Source organism: Ornithorhynchus anatinus, chromosome 9 (assembly GCF_004115215.2).
Source record: "Ornithorhynchus anatinus isolate Pmale09 chromosome 9, mOrnAna1.pri.v4, whole genome shotgun sequence".
Lineage (NCBI taxonomy): Eukaryota > Metazoa > Chordata > Mammalia > Monotremata > Ornithorhynchidae > Ornithorhynchus > Ornithorhynchus anatinus.
In genome coordinates this window covers 14,241,543-14,268,160 of record NC_041736.1, presented here as the reverse complement: position 1 = coordinate 14,268,160, position 26,618 = coordinate 14,241,543, and the positions used below count along the sequence as shown (strand labels likewise).

The window sequence follows — 26,618 nt, the reverse complement described above, 5'->3', positions numbered from 1 at the left end:
CAACTAGACCCCCTTCTTAGGATCTAATCAATCGATCAACGGTATTTACTGAACATGTACTTTGTGCAGAACACTGTTTTAAGCATTTACTTGGGAGAGTGCAATATGGCAGAGTTGGTACACGTGATCCTTGTTCACAAGGATCTCACAGACTAGAAGGGAAGACAGACATATTAATATATAAATAAATTACGGCTAGGCATATAGCTGTAGGACCGAGGGTGAAGTGATTATCAAGTGCTTAAGTGCATGGGCAACACGGAAGGGAGAAAGAGGAGGGGAAACATAGATTTATTTAGGGAAGGCCTCTGAGAAGATGTTATTTTAATAAGACTCTAAAGGTGGGGGGGGGGGGAAATGTGAGTCTGTCCTGTATGAAGGGGGAGCGAGTTCCAGGACGGGGGAGGACTGGACAATGTAATAGCCATCTAGCAAACCAATCTGACTGGACCTAAAGCCCACATTTCTGCCTAATCCCCGCAAATATTAGTTTCTACCTCTTTTCCCCTTTCTTTCTCAGGTGAGGAAAAAACACCATTCCATTGGTTGTCTATTTCTACAGCTCCACTGTCCTCTGCTGGTATACAGGAGAAGGTTCAGCTTCAGCAAGCAAGAAGGGAATGCTTTATATGGCAGGGCACAACTCAGTGCCAGAGTTGGGCTTCTCACCTCAAGGGACAAACATCAGAAGGATTTCACTTTTCTTAAAAAAAAAAAAATTAAGCCCATTCTTCATTCTTTCTTTTCACAGACCCCACTTGTGGTGAGAGGGGAGGTAGGAAAATGCTTTATCATACAGAAAAGAAAATAGTAGAACCTGTTTAAATGGAACAGCACTTAGGGGATATGGATTTCTAATAACAGAAAAATGCAACCCTACAGGCATTCTTATCACAACTCAATGTGCATCTTCCACTTTTTTAAACAGAAAGACTGAGAGAGGTAACCCATCCATGTTGCCAACAAAATCCTGCCAGATGAAAATAATTTGCCATAACCTAGAATTATTTCCATATGTCCAGTCTCAAAGAGGAAAGTGACCATTCAGTTATTGTAAGTCACATCCTTTCATATAACTGCCCTGTTAGCTAAATTGGTCAAAAGTTGCCATAGGAAGCCATCTGCATAAAACTGCCTAGCAGCATGGCCCTAGTGGATAGAGCGTGGGCCTGGGAGTCAGAAGAACCTGGGTTCTAATCCTGTCTCCACCACTTGTCTGCTGTGTGACCTTGGGTGAGTCACTTCACTTCTCTGTCTCTCAGTTACTCCTCATCTGTAAAATGGAATTAATATTGTGAGCCCCATGTGGGGCATGGACCACATTAGCTTGTATTTACCACAGTTCTTACTACAGTGCCTTAAAAAAAAAAAAACATTTAAAAAATCTCTACCCAGCCAACTACAGAACTCTCCATTTAAAGGTGCATACATATGTGCTCATGAAATTATCTGGCCCCAGAGATAAATATTTTGCTGGTGCATTTTTAAATGTAGTCAGAATTAAGGATTACAGTATGGCAGTAGAATAAGCCCCTTAAGTGATCACGATGTACATGGATCTCCTGGGGTCCATTTTATAGGCTTTCATGTTCCACTGAGAAGTCCATGGAACTCTCAGAAAGGACTGATCCTGAAACAGTGAAGAAGGAGACTCACTGCAAGAGGAAAGGAACCCAATCATAAGGCTCCAGAATGAACAGCAAAACTTGGCAAATAATTGCGTATTTGCTCCATCGTGCAAAAAGAAAAAAGAATCCCTTTGAAAAGTCTCAAAGAGCTTGGAATTCGGTGTTTAAATCAGGAACCTGTTGAATTTCCAATTTATCACACCCCAAACCAAACATCAGTAACAGGAAGTGGGACTATGGACTATTTCTATTTCTTGTAGTGGTGGGCAAAATACCCAATAACCCTTTTGAACAATTATTAAAAATTGAATGTGTTTGCTTTATATAGAACCAAAGATTTTACCACTTCTCATTAATTCTAGTTCAGGCCAGACTCACTACTGAATAAAGCATGACTTACTTTATTATTGCTTGAATTTGGAAAAATGAAAAATGTATAAGGCTGGGCCAAGTACTTGGAGATAATACGTTCCTTACAGTAAGATGGGAAACTGTTATACAGTAAGGAAAGGTTGATGGTTACTTAAATAGTCTCATAATAGTCAAAATCCAGCCCCCTCAAGTTTCACTCTGAACAGAGAAGTGTTTTAGACTTTTTTTTAAAAAAAAAGGTCATTTTACGATCACCAGTTCTGTATAGTTAGATCTATTAATCCCCTAGAAGTAAATATGACAAGGGTCTGGAAAAGCAAGACATGGGTGCACTTGTGAAACCAGAGACAACTAAGAGCTTGTCCCCGAAAACTTACTTTATTAAAAAGAAAGAGGGTTGGGGGGGGGGAAAGACAGCCACCTCTCAAATGCACACATTCCAATTAGGTTCAAGCATTTTTTCCTCTTCCTGTCAGGCGCATACAGTAATTATAATGACAGATACAGGTTACAGCACAAATAAGTCTGATTCCTTGGTCTCTAGTATTACTTGCATGATGAAAGAATTAGATTTGTTCTTGTTCAAATAAATCAATGTAAAAGATCAGGCTAGGAGGAGGTTTACCTGCCAGGGCTTCTAAGAATGTTTTTGTCTGAAAATATGGTGAAGGCAAAATGTTCTTCCCTTCGCAGCTCGTCACTCAGGCCGTCTGGTCATCTAAGCACATGAGGCTTGTTCTCCTCACTCTGCTAAGCCTGAGAAGGAACCGATCTGCATTGTAGCTGATCAAGATGCTCTGCTTCACCTCCCTTTTGTCAGCATACAAAAGCTGATGTCAGGAAAGCTTTCAGAGGTAATCAATCCAGAAAAAAATGGATCAGCAAAAGGAGGAGCATCATGAATAAATACTGGATTCGACTACTTAAATTCACTGTTTTAACCATTGCTATCGTATTCTGGCTTCATTTCTCTCTCAAGCTATATTAATCGATTTTTAATTACAGTAGGGGCACTTTGGGCTCAATCTATAACCCAAATTATCGGTAGAGTGTCAAGTCCCTCCACTGTCTAGCCTGCTCATTATCAGCTTCCATGATCTGCAATTATCCAGAGGTTTTCCATAGTCCTTTATAGATTTCAGATTATCAGAATAATATAGTATGTATTCATTTATTTCTAGACATGAGGCTTTTTCTTTTCCATACTGCATGACCGACTGGAAGGACAAAACAGGGGACACTAGTCAAATTTAAGCAAGGGAAATTTCAGTTGGGCAGGTTTAATCAATCAAAATATTTATTGAGTATCTCGTGCAGATCAGTGTCCTAAACTCTGCGGAAAGGACAACTAAGGTACAGGAGCTTCTTGATGACCAGGGTGATAATGCTCAGGAATTGGTTACCAGGTTAGTTGTGAAGTCTCCATAATAATGATGATAATAATAATGATTTCTGTTAGGCCTTCACTACGTATCAAGCACTAAGTGCTGGGGTGGATGTAAGATAACCAGGCTGGACCCAGTCTCTGTCTGACATGGAGCTCAGTCTAAATAGGAGGGAGTAAGAATCAATCCCCATTTTACAGATTAGGAAATTGAGGCACAGAGAAGTTAAGTGATTTACTCAAGGTCACAATGCAGATTAGTGGTGGAAATGGGATTGGAAGCCAGGTCCTTTGACTCTCCAGCCTGGGTTCTTTCTACTAGGCTACACTGCTTCCCTTCATACTACTTCCCTGCCCCTCCCCTTTAGCCTAGGTTGGCTTAGTTACTTACTTGCCTGGAGGCAGGGAGAGGCCTAGATGATCTTTCAAGTTCTCTCCCAGTGAGTTTTAACTCCAAGATTCTATGAAGCTGATGCCAAAGTGTGGTTTTTGGAAAACAACCCAGTGACGATGACTTGCACTGCAGAAGTGTGACTTGAAAAGATATGAGGTTCTACTGCAAGGAGCCTTTGGTTCCAACAAGAACATTGTGGATTGATTACCTAGCAGATTCTATGCCCAGTTCTACGTTTACATACATTTTCTCTAGACATCTTGGATAGAACCCTTTAGAAATTAGGGAACATCCTTCCAGCAAGACAGGCCTGTTTGGATATGGCATATTGCAGTATCAGAAGAAATTGAGTGTAAATGGACAGCATTCTACCCAGTGAGTACAACGATGTGAGAATGCAACTCCCAAATTCTAGAAAAACTGTGTACGTTTATTATTTTCCCAAAGATAGATAAGAACTGGTTGTGATGTTTCATCAGCATCATATATGGGGTAGAATCAGCAACAAATGCCCAGATGAATCCAGAAGCAGCATAGCCTAGGGGAAAAAGTACAGGCTTGAGAGCCAGAGGATCTGTGTTCTAAGCCTGGTTCTGCCAACTGTTTGCTGTGTGACCAGAGACAACTCACTTAACTTCTCTGTGCCTCAATTTCCCCCACTGTAATATGTAATATCTGTTCTCCCTTCTAAGAGAGCCTCATGTGGGATAGGAAGTTTCCAAACGTGATTAGTTTATATGTACCCCACTGCTTAAAACAGTGCTTCATATATAGTAAGCAATTAACAACATAACAATAATAATAATAATTAGTAGCAACAAGGTCCTGGAATGCAATTGGATCGCCTACAATGTGGCGATGCTCACTGGCTACCCAAGCAGGACGACGGATGATTGCGGGATAACTAAGCAGCCGTTGTTTGGAAACTGAAAGGGGGCACACCCAAGCTGGAAGACCACCATAGCAGGGAGACCAGCCTAGAAGGTAGCCATCAGGAGGGGTTCTGTTCTCTTTGAGCATAGGCTTCTCAAAGAACAAGAGACAGTGAGAAGGGACAAGCGCATTAGCGCAGTAAAAAATTACCTTTATGTACACACAGTGAGTAACAAAACATCTGTCAACCATTATCCATCTTTTTTTTCTTAGCCACATCCACAGAAACACAGCTGTAACATCTTCAAAAGGAAATACTGATGTATACACACACACACACACTTTCTGTATTTTAAGAGGACTACCCGTTATGGAATATGCCGGTGTAATAGCAAAAATGACACTCTGCTCTTAGCTGGGTGGTGGCTGACAATTTAGGCGACAGTCTTCCACTACTCTGAAGGAGAATGAAGAGAGCCTAAAGGCATAGATTTTTTTATTACAGTTCAAATGTATCAATTTGAAACCTTAGTCACGATATCGAACGATTTTAATCCCTAAGGATTTGAATTTGAATTCACAAAGAAAGGGCCTTAAAAATCAATATCTGTCACAGAATTAGCAGAATTAGCGAAAAATGGAGTGAAAATTGTGGGGAGGTTAAGGCAAAAATGTCATGCAAGATGAAGGAGACTGCTGATAAACACACAGATTTATAATCAGCAGAATTGACTAGCAGTATAGGGCAGAGCTCCATATTCTTAATGCTCCTCCTGGGAGTAAGTTTTCCTGCTTTTGATATTCTTGGACCTTAACACAGGCAGGAGCTTGGGAGGAGATGAAGTCTAAAGTGACATTCTTGCCCTTGGCAAGCATGCAGTAATAGTTAAAATCAATCAATCAAATATATTTATTGAGTGCTTACTGGGTGCAGAGCACTGAACTAAGCACTTCAGAGAGTTCTGTTTTGGACATGTTAAGTTTGAGGTGTTGTGTCGGCAGCTCACCCAAGTATAGATGTCCGGAAGGCAGGAGGAAATGCAAGTCTGCAGTGAAAGAGAGAGATTTGGGAATCATCTGCACAGAGATGGTGTTGAAGCCATGGGAGGGAAGCGAATGGGTGTGGATAAGAAAAGAAAGGGACCCGAAACAGAATCTCGAGAGACTCCCACAGTTAGGATGTGGTAGAAGGGAGGAGTCCATGAAAGACTGAGAATAAGCAAACAGAGGGATAGATGGAGAACCAGTTAGAAGAATCTGAGAGATGATGTAACTAATAAACACATTTTTAGAAATAAAAATCAGACTCTGGAATCTACTAGGTCGACTCGCTGGCGTTCTGACACTTGTGCGACCTCAGTAAGAGTTAGCTTAGAGAGACAGCATTTCGCCATCCGTCAGAAGGTGGATGCAGGCCGCCATGAGTTCAGCTGGCTTGATACCAAGCGCATTAGATGAAAGAAGTACAGCAAACAGCAGAAAACAACCCTTCTATTGATGTGCTTATTGATGTACCTAAGGTACTTGATACCATCAATAGGTCTGGACTCCATCAGAAGGACAGAAAAGCCTGTTTGATTTTGGCTGTATATCTACCTTTTTCTCCCTATGAGAAAATTACAATATTAGACATGCAGCCTAATTGGAAAGTCTGCTACTAGCCTGAGCTCTCTGATAGGTAATAAGGCCCGGGGCTCTCTCAAAAACATTGACGGTGCTGAGGGGGCGAGTGAGAGCGACACAGCTATTTTTCTCTCTACTAATCTTCCTCTTCACTCAGGCACCTTTGTACACAGAGAGCCTCAAATGAAATGACATCTTGGGTGTTGTCCATGGGGCATTGTCAGTGATAACGTGTATGGAAATACTGGCAAAGAGAAAGGCGAAACCTTCGCTTTCAACCCAAGAGAAAAAAAAAGCACTCGTCCACTGAGATGAGGTAAAGAGCTCAGACTAGAAGTGGTGTAAGTGGAAATATGATGAATCATCCACCCTTGCTTCCCCAGTGAATACGAAGATGAAATCGACTTTATTGTTGTAGGACTATAATTTTGGTGATATGTACAAGGATTGTAATTTATTTTTTATTAAATTCTGAGATGATAAAGATGACTATAAAAGAACAGGGCAAAAGAAATAAAAAAACCCTGAAAAATACATCATCTGTAAAGACCTGTGCTGATGGCTATGAGGAACATATATTATTTAGTAAACAGAAGCCATGAATTAAAACAGCAACCCAGGAGCTAATACTCTCTAAATTCTTTTTAAGGTCAAAATGCAGATAAAACAAACATGAGGGGAAGCAGCATGGCCTAGTGGAAAGAGCATGGGCCTGAAGGTCCGAAGACGTGGGTTCTAATCCCAGATCTGCTAATTGTCTGCTTTGTGACCTTGGGGTTATTTACTTCATCTGTAAAAAAGACTGCGAGCCTCATGAGGGATACGGACTGTGTCTAAACCAATTATCTTTTCCAGCACAGTGTCTGGCACGTATATAGTAAGCACTTCAGAAATACCACACACAAAAAAACAAATGAATGCTAGGAAAGAAGAAATGTACCAGTGTGGCCTACTTGTCCGTGTACCTGAATCAGGACAGGTGTTTTAGGTCTCATGCCTTAACGCTTTCAGAGCTCCCACACTGGAAGTGAATAGTGCTCCAAAAGTGGCTGAGGGCCGAGGAAATCACACAAAGCCCTTCTTTTTCCCCCTTATCCTCTCTCCACCTCACCCTGCGGATCCCAATCCCTTTTATCTTTCTATATTATTCTTAGTAACGTATTAATTGCCTGTGTGACACTAATTGCTCACCTTTGTCCAAATATTATTCTAGAAATGTAAACTCAGACTTGGGTTCTCCTGCCCTTTTGGATTAGAGACCTAAAAAGATGTTTCATTATTTGCCCAGGCAGAACAACTTAAAATTATTCTCACCAGAACCCTCCACGGAAGCAGCACAGACCAGTGAATAAAGCACATGCCAGAGTGCCAGAGGACCTGAGTTCAATTTCTGGATCTGCCACTTACCTGCTGTGTGACCTCTGGCAAGTCACTTAACTGCTCATTGCCTCAGTTTCCTCCTCTGTAAAATGGGGATTCAAAACCTGTAATCCTTCTTAGACTGTGAGCCCCACGTGGGATAAGAGACTGTGTCTCACCTGATTAACTGATATCTACTCCACCGCTGAGAACAGGGTTTGTCACATAGTAACCACTTAAATACCATACCAAAAAAACCCAAATACACATTTATCCCCCGTTTCAAGCCTCGCTTGGCATACTAGAGATACGAGGTCATACGAGGCAACCAACTAGAAAAATGGTGAAAAGTGCAATTGGATCTCTTGCCTGCCACATAACCTGCCCTTGTATCTCTTTCACCTCCAGTTTCTAATTCTCCTGTTAAAAGACACTGACTATGGTGTTCAGTGACTGTAGTCACAGGGGCTGATCTGTCACATTTCAGAGTTTCAACAAAGGATTTCCAAACAGTTTTAGGCCTCAAAAAACTTCTGGAAAGCAAATTTTGAACTCAGTGGTTATTGATATCTAAATGTTAATAAGGAAGAGATTAATACACTCCGAAATCCTAACCACCTCCTACTTGCCTCTAACCATTCTACTGTACTGTACTGACAACTGGAAAGAGGAGCTATTCATGAAATATAGCTATTCAGGATGATCCTGTCATCAGTTCATTCCCTTGGATGATGAGAAATAATGAATTTAAACACAAGTGAGCAGATAGCTGAAGGATTAAAAGGGATTGTGATTTTGGCACAGGAAATAAGATGAATCAAGCACTAAAAAGGATAGATTTGCAAAAAAGAGAAGTCATGATAAAATGAGGAAGTAACACCTATTAAATTACCCTATAGGCAAAATTTTAAAAAATCTTGCAGGTTACCTTGAAAATTTTATAAAAGGGAAAGTTTCTAACACAGAGAAAGCTCTCATTTTTGTGACAGGATACTACTTTGGCATCAGATGGAAATCAGTGTCGAAGGGGAGAGAAATGTTTGAAGTGAAACACGAAACCCTCCATGGTTTTAGGTTCACAGATGAAACTGAAGCCAGTTGGGTTTTGTTTGGATGTAAGTCAAGCTTCTAAGCTTTTCATCAAACTGGAGAAACTTTTGTTACCATCTAAAATAAAGTGCCTGCCTAGAGGCTGAGTTGTCCTGGCTTACTTGGGGTTTGCTTGGATAAAGGGATATTAAGAAGAAACAGTCCAGGCCCTCTAGGGCCCAGTGTTTCTAAAAACCGAGTGGCTCAGCTTCATTATGGTTTTTGAAAATAAAGCACAATCATAAGCCAGATTCAGCTGGGAAGAGGGGTATGAAAATGGAAGAAAGGGAAGGATGTGTGTTGGGAAGCCTACAGTGAGGTTCTCTGGTGGTCCTAGGGATGAGGGGGATAAGAGTGGTGGAATCCAGGCCCAATCAGTCTAGTGGATAAACAGGCATGTCCATGGGTGTCTGTACATTTTCAATTGCATACGATTCCAGAGACCTAAAATGTTTTACTTGATTTTATCAATAGCATGTATTGAGCACTTACTACTAATAATAATAATGATGGCATTTGCTAAACACTTTCTATGTTCCAGGCACTTTTCTAAACACTGGGATAGATACAAGATAATTGGGTTGAACACAGTTCCTCTCCCACATAGATCTCACAGTCTTAATCCTATTTTACAGATGTGGGAACTGAGGCACAGAGAAATGAATTATCCTTGAAAATGAAAGGAGTTGCAGCTAAATATGTCCTTTAGTCAAATGCAAATGATAAGCCTCTCACAGTAATGTTTAGGAATACACTCTCTCCCCCTTCCCTTCAGGCTCCCCAACCCTCCGGCCCCTTCATTCCAGACAGAAAAAAAAGTCAAGCATCCCTCTCTTAGTGATGCTTGCATACACCCAGGAAAACCTGAGGACACAATTCCTACAAACAAGACAAATTACCTATGCTAATATATATGCTAAGTATAATCCTTTAAAAGCATTATTAAAGATCTCCCAAAGACACACCCAGTCTTCACTTCTATTTAAAAATTTCAAAATTTTAAGAACACCTAGTTCAAAAAGGCTACCAATCCAAGACATGTCACCATACCTAGGACTTTGTCAAGGTTAATTAAAATGACCTCCACTGGTTCTGTTGAGATGGGCTTTTGACAAGAAAATAATTAATGTTGGCTTCTCTACAAAAGGAACTCTTTGCAAAGGAGCTAGTTATAATTTTTGTCCTACAAATCATCTATAAATAGGAATAAAATTGCAACCTACTTGGCAAATTCAATCATCATGTTTACATTTAAAGTAAAATCGAACATATGGTCGGGTCAGTATGTAGTCACAGACTTTATTTCTAGCTCTCATTCTTTTTCATGGTATTTTTTAAGTGCTATGTGCCAAACACTGTTCTAAGTGCTGGGTAGATTCAAAGTAATCAGGTTGGAAAACAGTCCATGTCCCACATGGGGCTCTCAGTCTTAATCTCCATTTTAGACATGAGATAACTGAGGCACAGAGAAGTTAAGTGACTTACCTAAGGTCACACAGCAGACAAGCAGCAGAGTGCAGATTATTTCCAGCAGGAGGCTATCAAAAACAGTCTAGCTGTTGATTTTATTTTTCTGTTTTGAAGAATTTTAACACAGAGATGCTTCTCAACAAGGAAAACATTTAAACAGACTCCCCAAGACCTGTCTCTGATATGTATATCCAAAAGTACCACAGATAAACAGCAGTAGAATCCTTAACAGTTTAATGTTACCAAAAAGAATCACCAGTGTTTTCAGGAAAATGAAGTATGGTGTTGACAGCCAATTTTTCCAAACATAACAGTTTTGAAATCAATGTACATCAGAATCAATTATTCAGAATATAGATCATGTACTTAAAAAAAATCCAAGGACTACATTTAAATTCCAGGTCAAGAACAATTTAAAAGATTTATAAGAATGTTTCAATAATAATTTAATCAACCAGAGTATGTCAAAACTATTTCTTTATTAATTCCTTCTAAACTTGCATTTTAAAAATAGATGCATCATCAATAGAAGTTACAAATTACATGACTAAAAATTAATTGGAAAGGCTTTTATCTGACTATTGGAATGAAACACAAGTGGTTGCATGTGGCACCATTAAACCCCAAGCAGATTTTTTAAAACTCAAACGTGACAATCTTACTTTGGTTTAAGGAATTGGGGAGGTAAGTGTTTGCTACAGTCACCCAAGAACTTAGTACAGTGTGCTGCACACAGTAGCTTTCAAAACCATCAGTACCATGATTTGAGGAAAAATCAAATACATTTTTATTCCCCCAAATCAAGACAGATTTTGGAAAAGCAGTCTCAGAATAAGGATGTACCCATGAGATCTTTGGCATATTAAAACTCACTAGGGGCAGGCAACTTGAGGAGCAGCGTGGCTCAGTGGAAAGAGCCTGGGCTTTGGAGTCAGAGGTCATGAGTTCGAAGCCCAGCTCTGCCACTTGTCAGCTGTGTGACTTTGGGCAAGTCACTTAACTTCTCTGGGCCTCAGTTACCTCATCTGTAAAATGGGGATGAAGACTGTGAGCCCCACGTGGGACAACCTGATTCCCCTGTGTCTACCCCAGTGCTTAAAACAGTGCTCTGCACATAGTAAGTGCTTAACAAATACCAACATTATTATTATTATTAACTTGCCTGCTAATTCTGTTGCTCGTACTCTCCCAAGTCCTTAATATAGTGCTTTGCACAGAAGCACTCAATAAATACCACTGATTGATTGAATGAGTGATCAAATAGGAAATAAAAGGGGTTAACTTGTTAGCTAAAGCAAGTTATAACACCAAAAAGTTCCCTACTGATGTCTTTTATTTTATTATTTTTCTTTGAAGTGACCTCTCCACCTCCTGCCCTCAGTTCTCGCTCACCCTGTGCTCCAGACCCTTTAAACCCATCCCATGTACCCCCTTCTCCATCTTGGGGGTGAACACACCTGAACACCCCTACCATACCCATCTCTTCCTTGAACCCGTCCATCTGCCTTTCCAACATGTCAATCAATTAATCAGATATAGCACGGGCCTGGGAGTCAGAAGGTCATGGGTTCTAATCCCAGCTCTGCCACTTGCCTGCTGTGTGACCTTGGGCAAGACACTTGTCTTCTCTGGCCCTTGGTTCCCTCATCTATCAAATAGGATTAAGACCATGAGCCCTACGTGGGACGGGGACCGTGTTTCACCTGATTACCTTGTATCTTATAACAGTGCTCAGAACAGTGCTCAGCACATAGTAAGTGCTTAATACCACAATTATTATTATCATTGATATTTACCGAGCACTTACTGGGAGCAGGGCACTATACTAAGCATTTGGGAGAGTACAGTACAGTGGAATTAGCAAGACACGTTTCCTGGCCACAAAAGCTTACCGTCTCACACCCTCCCTGTGTCTTCCCACTGGGCTCCACACCAGCCTTCCTTTCCCTCTTCCTCCCAAACCACAGACAGAAGCGCCGTTCCCATCCTTGTCCCAGCCCTGCTGGGTTGATACCAATGTGATAGGGCTAAAGGTGGGGCAGGGTGGCGATGACCATAGAAGTTAAAGTTAAAAAAAAAGGTCAGTGAGGTGGAGGAGGGCAGAAAGAGTAAAGAAAAAAAACAGCTTACCTGCAACAGGTAGATTTCCCAGCACCACTGACCGCACCAGCTGGCATGTACTCCGGTTATAGCCTCAATTTAGCTCGGGGGGGGCAGTGGGGAATTGCTTTGATCCCTTAGAACTCAACAGAATCAACCTGCTAAGGCCTATCGCTTCATTCTGACTGGGAAGAATCTGGGATCCCAATGGGTAGCAGGGACAAGCTGCTGCCTGAGGGAAGGTAGGCCCCAACTTTCACAGCGCCTGGCAAAGTTAGGCCTTACAGTCTCCCTCCACCTTGTGCTGCTAACAGCTAAGCGATGTGGAGGCCCAGCACTGTCCCTGCAAAGCCTGGCCATATATCCTCCCTCTATCTCAAGCTACTAACTGCTAAGTGACTTTGAGGTCCTGCATTCTCAAAGCTGAGCTCTCTTGGGTTGCCTGGGAGGCTCCCTATGGGAGTTAGGGTGGCTGCCAGCCAGGGTAGCTCCTGGCTGGTTCAGATCTGACAACTGGGCATTTTTATGCCCAGGACCTGTATTTTAAGCTCTCCCTTTGCCTCCGCTTCTGCAGTCAAATTCTGTGGCTCCTAAGCCAGCCCCACGTTCACAGAAACCAAGGAGAGGAAAACAGTGGTTTTGGAACAAGGGGCTGAGGCAAAGGGGCAGAGGCCCTTCCCCGCAAAATTCCTCTGGCTTCATCAGTCTGCTGCAAGATCATATGAATATGACGTCATTATATTACACTGTCTGCCTAACATAAAACAGTGTCACCTGGGTGGAACACCAGTGGCTTGTCTGAATAGTCATTTAGCTACACTGAGAGAAGGCCAACCCAGAACTGTGGAATCCATATTTCATATGGAAGAGAGCCCTACCTGGAATATGGCACTGATAATTGGAAGCTATGAAAAAATGGTGTTATTGTTGCTTAAATAATTCCTAGTAAAGATGGCTGTAGAGCTATCCATCCTTCTCAATGATTAAAAGCGGTGTGAGGAATCCATAACTTATGTCCTGTTTACCTGAAGTCTTCATTTAAGGTAATAATGGGTCTGGCTTTCTAAACACTCATTTCTAAGCTTGGGTAGTTGCCAAAGCAGTCTGGCATTTATTTCCTACCTGCCTAGTTAGAAGGTGAAAGTTAATTACAACAAAGTTTCAGAGTTTTCTTATGAGTAGCTGAATTTTGGTATCTAATTTATCAAATTAGCTAGAGACCAGTGAACTTTCACATCTTCACTGCTTTCTTGATCCTTGTCTACCTCCCCATCCTGCTCTCTTTCCTCCTCTGCCCACCCTCCTCTCTCTCCCTCCCCTTTAGTTCCATCCATCTGCTACTTTCCACACCTTCATATCAAAAATATATAGCAGGAGCTTTTAAAGCCTCAGAGCTATTTGAAAGTCATCATTTAAGAGAAAAGAGATTAGATGGATGAGCCTCACTGCTAGCCAAAGCACAGGTGGCCATCAGATTGGTACAATCTTCCTCTCCCACTCTGCCAGGTATTTGTAATCATCTGGGAAGGCTATGGCTATTAGGTAAATAGAATCAGAAGTCCTGGGAGGGGTCTAACTATGGAGAAGGGAGAAAAGGAAAAACCCTAACTTTTTTTAACCTCGGAACTGAGAATGAAATAAGAGGCTCTTATTCCTGTCTTGAAAAACTCCAGACTTAATTCACCTCAGTTGGTAAGTCACTTTTTTGTCTCCCACCTACACTGGGGATAAAGTGGAAGGTTGGTGTGGGTTAACTGTACTATAAGTTCATTAGTTAGTAGTTTTGGTTTATTTGGGGTTTGGAAATTTCTCAAGCAGCACAGGACTTATTCCATATGGCCTGTGGATTGAGACTGATTCTCAAGGGTAATCACTCATAAAAATCCTACCCTTCAGGAGCAGTAGATATTTAATCTGTAAACATCCTCCCATAATTTTCTATTTATGTTCAGAATTAAACCCTGTTTGCGGGTGTAACTCAGTTATGGCCAGGAGAATTTATGTAGTGTTCTTAATGGGATCCTGGGAGGAATATTTAGGTTCCTATGTGCCTTGATTGGTGATTGATTCTAGGGTGGTCAGCTCTTCCAGATCAAGTTTCCCTGTAAACAGAAAAGCAACCCCAAATCTTGCCTTGAGAGAACTCAAAATTTCACTCTGAACTCTAAAAGAAATCAGTCTGTAGAAACTCCTACCAACAATTAATTCAATGCAACCGCCCTGTGTTGTTTCTTTAAAAGACTCTTCACCATTGTCATGTATTCTGCTGGGATTTCCAGGGTGCTTCATTAGAAGGATTATGTTAGGGGTTGTAGATAACCAGATAAGAGGGAAAAGAATAAGGAGACTCTGGCAGAAGATGTTTTGTGGGACACAAGGAAGACGTTCTTGAAAATCAGGGAGAAGAATGCTGGACAGTGAAAAACATGATAGAAAGAACATCAATTCTTGTGAAATGTGGTACGAATACCATGGACTGACCAAAAAACAAATAAATGGATTTTGGAGCAAATTAAACCAAAGTGGTTTTTGGAAAGCCAAATGACTCGACTTAGATTAGCATATTTTGGACACATAATCAGGAGGACTAATTCTCTGGAGAAGACACTAATGCTAGGAAAAGTCCAGGGAAAACGTGGAGGAGACAAACCAGCAGCTAGATGGATCGTGACCACAACAACAATAACGGAAGAACCATTAGAAAGGTTGCAGATTATGGCAGAGGGCAGGATGTTCTGGAGAAAGTATATCCATGAAGTCGCTATGAATTGGAAACAACTAGACAGCTCTTAATAATACCACTGAAATAAACTACTGTAGGAGGCTGTGGTATCTCCCATCATTTGAAATCTTTAAATAAGACAGACAACCATCTGTCTCTTAATGGATCAGTGATCCTTCAGCTTGGGTGCAAGGAACTGACCCAGGTAATCTCTCTAGGTCTCTTTCATTCATTGTCATATTTATTGAGTGCTTACTGTGTGCAAAACACTGTACTAAGCACTTGGAAAGTACAATTCAGCAACTAATAGAGACAATCACTATCCAACAACCGGCTCACAGTCTAGAAATAGGCTCACAGTGTAGAAAGTCTTCCATCTTTAGGAGTCTTCCTCCCTGCCCCAAGTCATTTCTTTACAGTGTTCCAACCAGATGCTCCCACAGTCCCCTAGTTTATGCTCATGGAAATAAGGACTTTAATAAAATTGTATTGGAAGAATCAGCCATTCTCCTATCCTAAAGACCAAAGCAAAATTCCATGTATACCTGCTGAAGAAACTAGGCAGTATTCATAGAGTCCCTGCATATAAGTACAGATTGATTTCTCTACTACAGATACTTAGTTCTAATGGGGAAACTTCCATTCGTGAAAATTAACACTGTGGTAGCCCATATCTGATGTCAGTTTCTTCCAACACCACAGCACGTTATATTCAGGGAGGTATATGTTTCCAAGTTCTGTTATTCTGTTTCATCCAAAACATATTTTGGCAAAGCTCATGGGACAGAAATGTTACAATCAACAAAATTATTTAAAACGTTTGGGCTATAATTCCAAGCCACACGGTGACAATTCCTCTGCATTTGGCATCTTGTGGTAGCTGTCAGTGTTTGTGAGAAGAAACCTGAGAAAATTCTGTGGCACTTCCAAACACTCAGAACATAGATCCAGAAATCGAGGGAAAGACAAATGGAAAAGCTAAATCAGAACCCAATGCCTATGTAATCTAAGACATACAGATTAATAATTCCACAAGCCATTATATTATCAAAGGTATTAGGTGCTTACTATGTGCATAGCACTGTACTAAGTGCTTGAGAGAATACATTACAAATGTACAAGTAAAAGTCCTTGGGTATACAGGAATAATTCTGAGCATGTGTACTCACAGATCAGCAAGGGGGACAGCACTCTGCAGAACCACAACAGGAAAACAGAAAGGCATTGAGCAGCTTTTTCCTTTCCTGAATTTAAAAAAGCTGCTCCCACTTTTTGGCTTGGATTCTGGGAAATGCAGTTTCCGAGTATCAGGTACTGCATATTGTACTCTCCCAAGTGCATAGTAGGGTGCTCAGCACATAGTAAGCACTCAATAAACACCCAAACTTGCACGCTTCCCTACTTCAAAAGCTCACCTCCTCCAGGAGGCCTTCCCAGACTGAGCCCCCCCCCTTTATTTTCCCTTACTCCCCCTCCCCCTTCTTCACCTCCTCCCCACAGTACTTGCGTATATATGTGCATATTTATTATTCTATTTTATTAGTGTGTATATATCTATAATTCAATTTATATTGATGCTATTAATGTCTGTCTACATGTTTTGTTGTCTGTCTTCCCCCTTCTAGACTGTGAGGCCGTTGGGTTAGGGATTGTCTTTATCTCTTGCCGAATTGTACATCCAAGCGCTTAGTACAGTGCTCTGCACATAGTAAGTACTCAATAAATATGATTGAATGAATGAATACGATTGAATGAATGATTGATTCAGTCCCCTGTCCTCAGGTCCACTTGCAATAGTAGCCTGAAATTGCCAAACCGGGCTCTTCCAACATTGAAAATGTCACTTTCAGCTATTTTTATAGTATGACTAAGATGGAGGCAATTTTCATGTGTAATAATAATAATAATTATTATGGTATTTGTTAAGCTCTTACTATGTGCCAGTCATTGTTCTAAGCAGTAGGGTAGATACAAGGAATTGTAGTTGTCCCACGTGGGGCTCACAGTCTTAATCTCCATTTTGCAATAAGAAATCACTGAGGCACAGAAAAGTGCAGTGACTTTCCCAAGATCACAGAGCTGACAAGTGGCGGAGGCAGAATTAGAACCCACGTCCTCTGACTCCCAAGCCCATGCTCTTTCCATTAAGCCACACTGCTTCTGCAGCGTGTAGTGTAGGTACAAATGGATTTTTAACAGTTTAAGCCCTTCTTTAGGAGGAAAGCCAGAAGGACATTTCAGCATCACAATTTACAGAAAGCGCAGTAGTCATTTACTGCTCATCATGATCATCTTCAACAGCACTGAGAGAAAAGAACGACTTTCCCTGAGGAGCTTAAAATGTAAAAAGTTTCGCAATCAAACCTAATTATCTTGTAACTTCCCCAGCATTTAGTACAGTGACTGGTATATTGTAAACACCTAAATAGTATTAAAAAAATGGAGTGTTAATGGGTCCTACCTTAGGCCTGTTGGTTGGTGGGCCAGAAACCCACATAGCACAATCATTCCTTCTTATCTGAGGCTTTTGATCACCACTAGTTGATTGCCCTAGTTATAGTGGTTAATTGTCTGCAACTTCACTTATCTCTGGACCTTCTTCCATGAATCTTAGTATGTAACAATGACCCGATTAACTTGAGCTTTCTGTGCCTCCATTTGCATCCTTGAGGTCGTTAACATCTTTTAACTTGAGAAGTCTAAAAGTCTTCTGTTTCTCCCCCACCAGAAGGCCCCTTACCTCTTCATGGTTGCCTAATCACTGGGGAGGAAGAATGGCCATCACCATTACCTCTTTGCAGAAGCTAATCGTTTTAAATAATCATCTAGGTCTGGAAAGGGATTCGATTCCTCCAGGGCCTAGCTTGAGGAAGCAGCTGGAGGGAGTCGGATGTTAAACACGGGAGAACAAACAACAATAGGGTTTGATTGAATTTTTTAGGCTCTGAAAAAGAAATGCTATTTTTTCCATGTCTAAAATTTCACACAAAAATCCTTGATTTCAGACCCTGTAATACTTGTGTAATTTGAAATCTCAGATTTACCTCTCTGCCTGCCTGCTCTGGGCCCCCTCTAATTTAGTGTGGTAGAGTGTGAGTCCATCTTGGACTCCCCAAAATCCCCATCTCCCACAGGATAGGGAAAAGGAACTCCTGGAACCCCATTTTCATGAGAGATCCCTTTTATTTAATTACTGAACATGGGATTGAGTACCGAACTGTACCATACATAATTGAAGTACTTTGTTAAGCACGAAGTATTTTTTTGTGAGTTTTCAATGCTGCCATCTAGTGCCATCAGAGAAAAAACTTTGGCATTAATTAGACAAGCAACTAATTATCTTCTACTATTGTCTTGATTGAATGGACAGAGGTAAGAACAGCTGTGTACTCCCAAGGGACGAAAGGGACGACCCTTCTTGGGGAGAGGGAATGAAATGTTAAGGTGAGTTGTCCAGAAAGGCCCGCAATCCTATCAGGACAGGCCGTCCTCAAGAAAAGTCGGAAGGTTGGGCCAGCTTAGTTCTGTTTGAAAGTATCTCACTGGATTCATATTTTGTAAAGATTCATCATCTACACCTCCTTTACAGCTCTGTAGCATAAGAGAGGCATGACTAAACCTGAGCTCTGGGTGCATCTAAAAGAATTTTGGCTGTCCTAAAATAATTACCTAAATCCTAAAAATGCTCCATGATAATGTGGTAGCTGGGTCAGAATTGGAGGTTCCTGTCAATCAGTGGTATTCATTGAGTGCTTTCTGTGAACAGACCTCTGTACTAAGCATGTGAAGAGTACAATGTAATAGAGTGAGCGGTCACATTCCCTGTTCACAAGAAACTTACAGTCTAGGGTGGGAGCTTACGGTCTAGAGGAGATCTCTCTCTTCACCTCCAGAGTAAAACAGGTCTGGGCAGCAGGTTCAGACTTGAACAAATCAAAAAAGCCAATGTGTCCTTTTGGCAAATTCCAAGGCATATTTTGGCTCCAATGTGGCATTAAGATGGAGACCAAATCGAAAGAATATAGGTAGCCTCCAACCTTCTTTGATCAGTAAGTGATATTTATTTGTAATGGTATTTGTTAAGCACCTACTATGTACCAGGTACTGTACTAAGAGCTGGGGTAAATCAGAGCTAATCAGGTTGGATACAATACTTGTCCCACATGGGGCTCACAGTCTTAATCCCCATTTTCTTCTGTTCCTCTCCACTTCCCTCTACCTGCATGGTCACTCACCAGTAACTACTGACATGGCTTTTATTCTGTTTTTTTCATAGAGATGTCTGAGAGGAACTGAGGAAGATCTGTGTTCCTAATGGAGAGGTAAGTGGGTGAGGTGGTGACGTTACCCTATCACCCTCTAGACTGAAAACTGGTTGAGGTCAGGGAATTCGTTTTATTGTAGTCTCCCAAGGGCTTAATAGAGTGCTTTATATACAGTTAGCACTCAAAAGCCATTTATTTAATAATTGTGGTTTCTGTTAAACACTTACTATGTGTCAAGCACTGTGTATTAAACTCTGGAGTAGATTCAAGAAAATCTGTGCCCGTGTGGGATTCACAATCTAAGGAGGAGGGAAAATAGGTTTTGAACCCTCATTTTGAAGGAAATGTGGCACAGAGAAGCTAAGTGACTTTCCAAAGGTCACACAGTAGACGAGTGGTGGAGACAGGATTAGAATCCAGGTCCTCTAACTCGCAGGCCCTTCCTCTTTCCTCTAGGGCATGCTGCTTGATTGATGAAGGATATTATCTATTTTGACACCACTGATTATTTAAGTGAGGGAAGGAGGGAATGTGATATCTCAGTAAGGTAGTGTGTAGAAAACGAGTCTAATAATAATTAAGGTATTTAAGAGCTTACTATGTGCCAGGCACTGAACTAAACACTGGGGTGGGTACCAGCAAATTGGGTTGGACACAATCCCTTCCCACCTGGGCTCACAGTCTTAATCCCCATTTTTCAGATGAGGTAACTGAGGCCCAGAGAAGTGAAGTGACTTGCCCAACGTCACATAGCAGACAAGCGACGGAGCTGGGATTAGAACCCATGACCTTCTGACTCCCAGGCCCATGTTCTATCCATTATGTCAAGCTGCTTCACATGGGAAAAGTCTAGTCTAGTTGGGAAAATTATTCACTGGACAGAAACCACAACTACTCTTAAGGTTTTTGTTTTATTTTTAAACAGGAATAAGCACTCCAATTTAAAGCAAGTGAAAGCAGTGTTTGGTAGCAACATAAACTACCCAGAAAGCTCTTCCTTGTCCTCAGCATAATTCAATCCGAAGTGATGTACTGAGTAAGATTTATTATATTTCTTATCTAGGACTCAGAAGAAAATTGCTTCTTTTCTGAATGCTAAATTAAGCTGAAAACTCACAGCTTCCAGATTTTAGTCATTTTATTATTTGAATATTAGTGCACCTAGCTCTTCAGTGACAAAATTTATATTTTATTCTTAAATCTTTAATTCATTCAATAATGGTATTTATGAAGTGTTTGCTGTATGCAGAGCACTTTACTAAGGCCTTGGGAGAATGCAGTGCAATATAGTTGCTAGATATGATCCTTGCCCTGAGAGTGTTAATCCAGTTAATTCCCAGGACTAGATGTCTGATCAGCAAAAGTTTAACTTCCCAGTCAGATATAATCCATTACCTCCTCCATCTCCCCCACATTTTCTTTTTCTCACTTTCAATATAGAGAGAATGAGAAAATGTATAGCGACCTCCCCAGTAGATCTAACAACTTCACAAGGGATTAGCTTTCCCTTGACACAGTGAAGCACAGAATTAGATCAATTACCTACGGTTGAGGCAGAATTCCCAGCTTCTAGATAAAACAAACCCTGGCATCTTGTGGGAGCACTGAATGATCTCTGTCACTGTCTCAGGTCACCAGGTTTCTGTTGCTGAGGAGATTTGGCTGGGCAGTCATATTTATTTCCTTGTTCCCTACCTCTGGGTTTAAAAGAATGTTCCCTGATCCCTCGACATTTACAGGGGATCACTCCAAAAAACCCTAGTGAAAACCAGCCGCATTTAAAATATGACCCTATTCTTAGCTGCTTTTGCAAGTGGACTATTCCAAATTAATTCTTACACGGCTATTGCAAACATCCCATTGAGAGGAAATACCAGCAATGCTAAACATACATAGCACAACCTTTTAAAATTACACAGCTCAAAATGAGTCTCTTGATTCCTAGAGAAATGAGAAGAAGAAAATCAAAGAATGGAAAGAAAACACAACACATTTCTTTCCTTATTTGGCATAATAGTTTTTTGAACAAATTCTAAAGGCTTTAAGAATACATTCTCAAAAAGCCTGGATTATTATTATTTTTTAGTTGCTCTCCTCTCAAACCAGCTTGCCCTTCACAAGTAGTCAGGGTTCAATTTTAGATCAAACTTCATTACTTCCTATATGCCAGACATAAAGAAGGCCCATCTGTCATTCAACTCGCATATTCCATCTGTTATTAAGTCCGGTCAGTTCTACCTACACATCTCTAGAATCCTCCCTTTCCATCCATTGACTTGACTACTGCATCAGTCTCTCTTTCCTCCTGTCTTTCCTGTCTCTTTCTCTCCAGTCCAGGCTTCACTCTGTTGCCTAGATAAATCCATGTTTCCCCACACCTCAAGAACCTCCAGCAGTTGCCTGGAGTTACCTTAGTCCCATTTTTGTGGATGAGGAAACTGAGAAGTTAAGTGATTGCCCAAAGTTACCCAAAAGGTAAATGGCACAGCCTGAATTAGAATCCAACTCCTCTGACCCCTACCTGCATGTACTATTTCTACTAGGACACACCACTTGTTACAAGTCTTATCTACACCAGGCCTACCAAATAGTGGAGGTGTTTTAATGGTATTTAAATGTTTATTATGTGTCAAGCACTGTTCTAAATCCTGGGGTAGATACAAGATAATCAGGTTGGACACAGTCCAAAGGGAGAAGGATTTAATCTCCATTTTACAGGTGAGGTAATTGAGGCTGAGAGAAGTTAAGTGATTTGTTCAAGGTCCCCACACTAGACAAGTGGCAGGGCTGGGGTTAGAACCTAGATCATTTGACTCCAGGCCCATGTTCTGGGCACTGTGGCCCTTTGGGCCACACTGGGCCACTCTGCTTCTCTGGGTTGAAAAGGTTTTGCATAATCTTCACTGTAAAAGTTCCCTGTGATAGCTGGCTGATCATTTGAGATTTTTGTTTAGTATTTGTCTCAATTCTGCATTGCCTGATTCAGAAGCCATAGGATGAGTTTATACTAAGCAGCGTGGCTTAGTGGCAAGAGCACGGGCTTGGGATTCAGAGGACGTGGGTTCTAATCCCGGCCCTGCCACTTGTCTGCTGTGTGACCTTGGGCAAGCTGTTCAACTTCTCTGTGCCTCAGTTACCTCATCTGTAAAATGGGGATTAAGAGCGTGAGCCCTACTTGGGATAACCTGACTTCTCTGTATCTATCCCAGTGCTTAGAAGACAGTGCTTGGCATGTAGTAAGTGCTTAATAAATACCATAATTATCATTATTAATTGTTATTATTACAGCAGACCATTTTTTCCAAGGAGATGATGTCCTACTTACCTTCTAACTGGTTTGGGAGTTCCCTCAATTGTCAGTTGTCAGTCATAACCCAAAGGATCCAGACAATTTTGTGCTGCCCTTTTACTCCTTTACCAGCCCATCTGGACTCTGATGATTGATTGGCCTTGGTTACTGGGGTATTGGAGTACTAAGGTCTGGCTCATAGGGAAGCTCTGGGATGCCTAGTGATTTATGCCTCCAGAAATTTTAGTTTGATCTGCATGGACCAATCCCCACTTGGGACCCGGTGTAGATTTGGACCAAAGACATTAACCAGCTCTTTGCATGTATTTAAGACTTCCCTCCCTGCATAAGAATAGGTCTCCCTGGTATATGATGGCCAAATAAGAAGCAGCATGGATTAGGCACTAGTATAACCAGTCAAAGGATCTGAGTTCTAATCCTGACTCTGCCACTTGTCTGCTGTGTGATCTTGGGAGACTCACTTAACTTCTCTCTGCCTCAGGTATCACAGTTAAAAAGGGGATTCAAGCTGTGAGCCCCACTTGGAACATGGACTGTGTCCAACATGATGATCTTTTGTCTACCCCAGTGCTTAGGACAATGTGTGGCACCTAGTAAGCGCTTAACACATACTATTTTAAAAAATAAACAAAAATATTGGGTTTGGAGTCACTAATTATGTCATTTAGGCAGTGGATTTTCTCATTTAACTAACATTACCCTGCAAGGGAATGTTGCTAGAATTAAATGCTTGCAGGGTGTTTGAAACGATTCTCCAGCAGTACAGCTATGGAGAGAAGTGCCCAGCCTTGACACTTCCCATTCCGGAACTGAACAGGCCTGTCTGATTCACTGGAACAGGGAACAAGTAGAGATAGAACACACTACTGACCTGGGCCTGTGTGGGGTTCATGCAATTTGGAGAGTTCAGAGGCACCACTGGTATGAATCAATTACCCTATTTGGGATTCCAGAAAGGGCATTAACATGAATTGGGTCCAAGGCTCCAGAATAATTCCTGGAGTCTGGAATTGTTTTGGGAATCATCGTAACCTCTCCCTACCATGGACTCACCCAAAAAGAAAATCAAATCAGTCAATCTATCAGTGATACTTATTGTATGTAGAACACTGTAGTAAGTGCTAAGAAGAGTACAACAGAGTTGAAAGACCCGTTCCATTCCCACAAGGAGTTTGAAGCCTAAAGGGAAATGGTCCACATTAGGTTTACTTGTTCCAGATGGACTTACTTCAAGAGTACTTACCACATGGGACAGAGGCGGAAGGAGCATGGGCCTAGGAGTCAGAGGTCGTGGGTTCTAATCCAGCCACTTGTCAGCTGGGTGACTTTGGACAAGTCACTTCACTTCTCTGTGCCTCAGTTATACCTCATCTGGAAAATGGAGATTAAGACTGTGAGCCCCGCGTGGGACAACCTGACTACCTTGTATCTCCCCCTACCCTTAGAACAGTGCTTGGCACATAGTAAGTGCTTAACAAATACCATTACTATCATCATTATTATTATAATGGTAGGGTTGTGATTTCAGTACTGATTTGCCAATGATACGCTCCCAAATGGGACATGCATATAGAATATTTATAGAAGAAGGACTTCAGGATCATCACCTTCCAATTCCAAAATGGATCGGTTTCCAACATCGGAGGTATGCCCCATGCTGGAACAGCATTTAGTATCCAGTCTCAGGGGAAGAAGGAAATAGCGAATTTCCTGCCAGGGTTATCCCAGATGGCACCCCCTGCAGAGTAATGCTCTTGATTAAGGAATCAGAACAGTGTCCAGAGCTTAGAACAGTGCTTTGCACATAGTGCTTAACAAATACCATCATTGTTACTAGAGATATTATGTGCAAAAGCACCATACAAAGTGCTGGGGCTGATATAAGATAATCAAGTCAGACACGATCCCTGTCCCAAAGAGGATTCAAAGTCTAGAGGGAGAGCAGATACATAATTGATGCTATCTTTAACTGATGTGCTTGTTCCCCTATGAGGAACTAGTCATAGGTTGCTAATTGGTGAGCGATGAAATGGCTCTTTGAAATAAAAAAATCAATTAAAATAAAAGAAACATTCCCATTTCATCCTTATCATCTGCTCCAGCCACCAGTTAAAATTAGAATACAAATACATAGCCATTCAATCACATCTTATCTACCTTTTGGAATCCTAATGGAAATTTTTCTTCATTCCTATCAGCTCCTTTGATAGGACTTTCACTATTTAAAAGGAGGAACATACAAGGGTGATACTTCTTTTCACCTGTTTGAACGTTCAGAGGGAAAACAATGTTATTTATAGCTAATTATTCTAGTAGATCCTGCATTTTAATTAGCTCTTCAACTAACATGAAAAAGTCTTGTTTTGTGCCACAACACACCACTTGCAGCTAAAATTAGCAAAATGTCAACTTGTCCAACTTGCTGTGTGCTCTGATGATACTTTTCTTACAGATTTCAAGATAAAAAATTACATTTATAAAACGGTGGTTTGTGAGATGTGAGAGTTTGAGAGAAAGACATAAAATGATTTCCTCCAGTCTTCTTGGAATATTATGAATTGGGAATGAAATGCAATTATCCTTTCCCTCTCACCTCTGTCTGGAGTACAGAAGATGGATGAGCAAAGCAACTATCTCATATTGGCTGTCTCTTTTAAAAAAATTCAGGTTCCAAATGATTGGGGCAAATTATATATCATAGCAGCACGGCTTAGTGGAAAAAGCATGGCCCTGGGGGTCAGAGGACCTAGGTTCTAATTCCAGCTCCCCATTTGTCTGCTGTGTGACCTTGGGCAAGTTTCTTAACTTTTCTGTGCTTCAGTTTCCTCATCTGGAAATTGGGAGGTCAATCTTATTCACTCCTATGTAGAACTTTGAGCCCCATGAGGGACAGGGATTGAATCCGACCTAATTATATCTTCCCCATTGCTTAGTACAATGCATGGCACATTAGTATTGTTATTGTTGTAATATTTTTATCATTTTGAAAAGCCTTCTCAGTGAGGAAAATCCAACTATCCTCAGAAATCTGTTTCTGCTTGAGTCATAGTACATTCTAGCCCTTCTATTCTACATCTGTGGCTTTGGAGATCATTCCTTCAAACAAAATGTAGTTTAGTGATTTCTTTTTTTTTTTTTTGCCAGAAGCAACGTTTATGTCATCTATGGGGCTATTAGCAATGAGCACATCCTGTAAGTATTCTTAAACAGTAATACATCAGTCTGGTTCTGTACCAAACCTACAGGAAATATTCTGCTCTGCATTGTAGGGGAAATACAGCTGTGTTTAGGTTACCCAAAAAAAACCCCAAAACTATCCACATGTACTTCACACATTTCCTGCATGCTGGCTTTGCTTTCTCTATCTCCATTTGATCTTCACCCTCGGTTTGGGATCTGCCTTCCTTTTCTTGCTCTGTAATTCTGAAAGGAGGTCCCAGGGTGTGGTGCATTTTTTTCTGTAAAGGATTTGAAAAAGTGTTATATTTATACCCAGTTGCTAAAGGTAGATGGGAATATAATCATTTCCCCTCTCTGCTGTCCATATTAAACATGGAAGACTGAGTACTACAGATGCAGTGGTAAACATGAGAATAACATTCCATAAACTTGAAGAGTTATCAGTTGAAAAATAATGCAGGTGAGGCATTTTTTAAATGCCTGTTATAGGGAGTTCTTGCATATGCAAATATAACCACTACTTACAACTAATAGTTAAATATCCAGAAGCCCAAGTGTCATCAACTTGCCAAGAGTTAACCAATTAGAAATACCTATTGATTTTGGTGGGGTTTTTTTTTTAATTGTCAATTCGACTTTTTTTTATGTCAAACATCAAAATCGATAAAGCCATTTCCTTGAAAATGATGTGTTACCAGGTGACCAAACTAGGGTATGATGTCTCCATTTGGGCCTCTTAGCTGCCCATTTTCTCATCAAGAACTTTTGAGGCTTGGAGAAGGGAAAACCCTTCGGTTGTTATTTTCCTCCTTCTTTGTTAGCTTAACAAATAAAAACTGCATTTTTCCC

The 26,618-nt window shown here is 41.0% G+C and overlaps 1 long non-coding RNA gene across 1 annotated transcript; it reads left to right on the top strand.

The window, feature by feature from the left end:
* Positions 1-13,904: 13,904 nt before the first annotated feature.
* On the top strand, positions 13,905-25,781 carry LOC120638610. The gene is made up of 3 exons (XR_005660355.1): positions 13,905-13,984; positions 19,291-19,336; positions 25,734-25,781. It is a non-coding gene; the product is annotated as an uncharacterized LOC120638610 (long non-coding RNA).
* Positions 25,782-26,618: the final 837 nt, after the last annotated feature.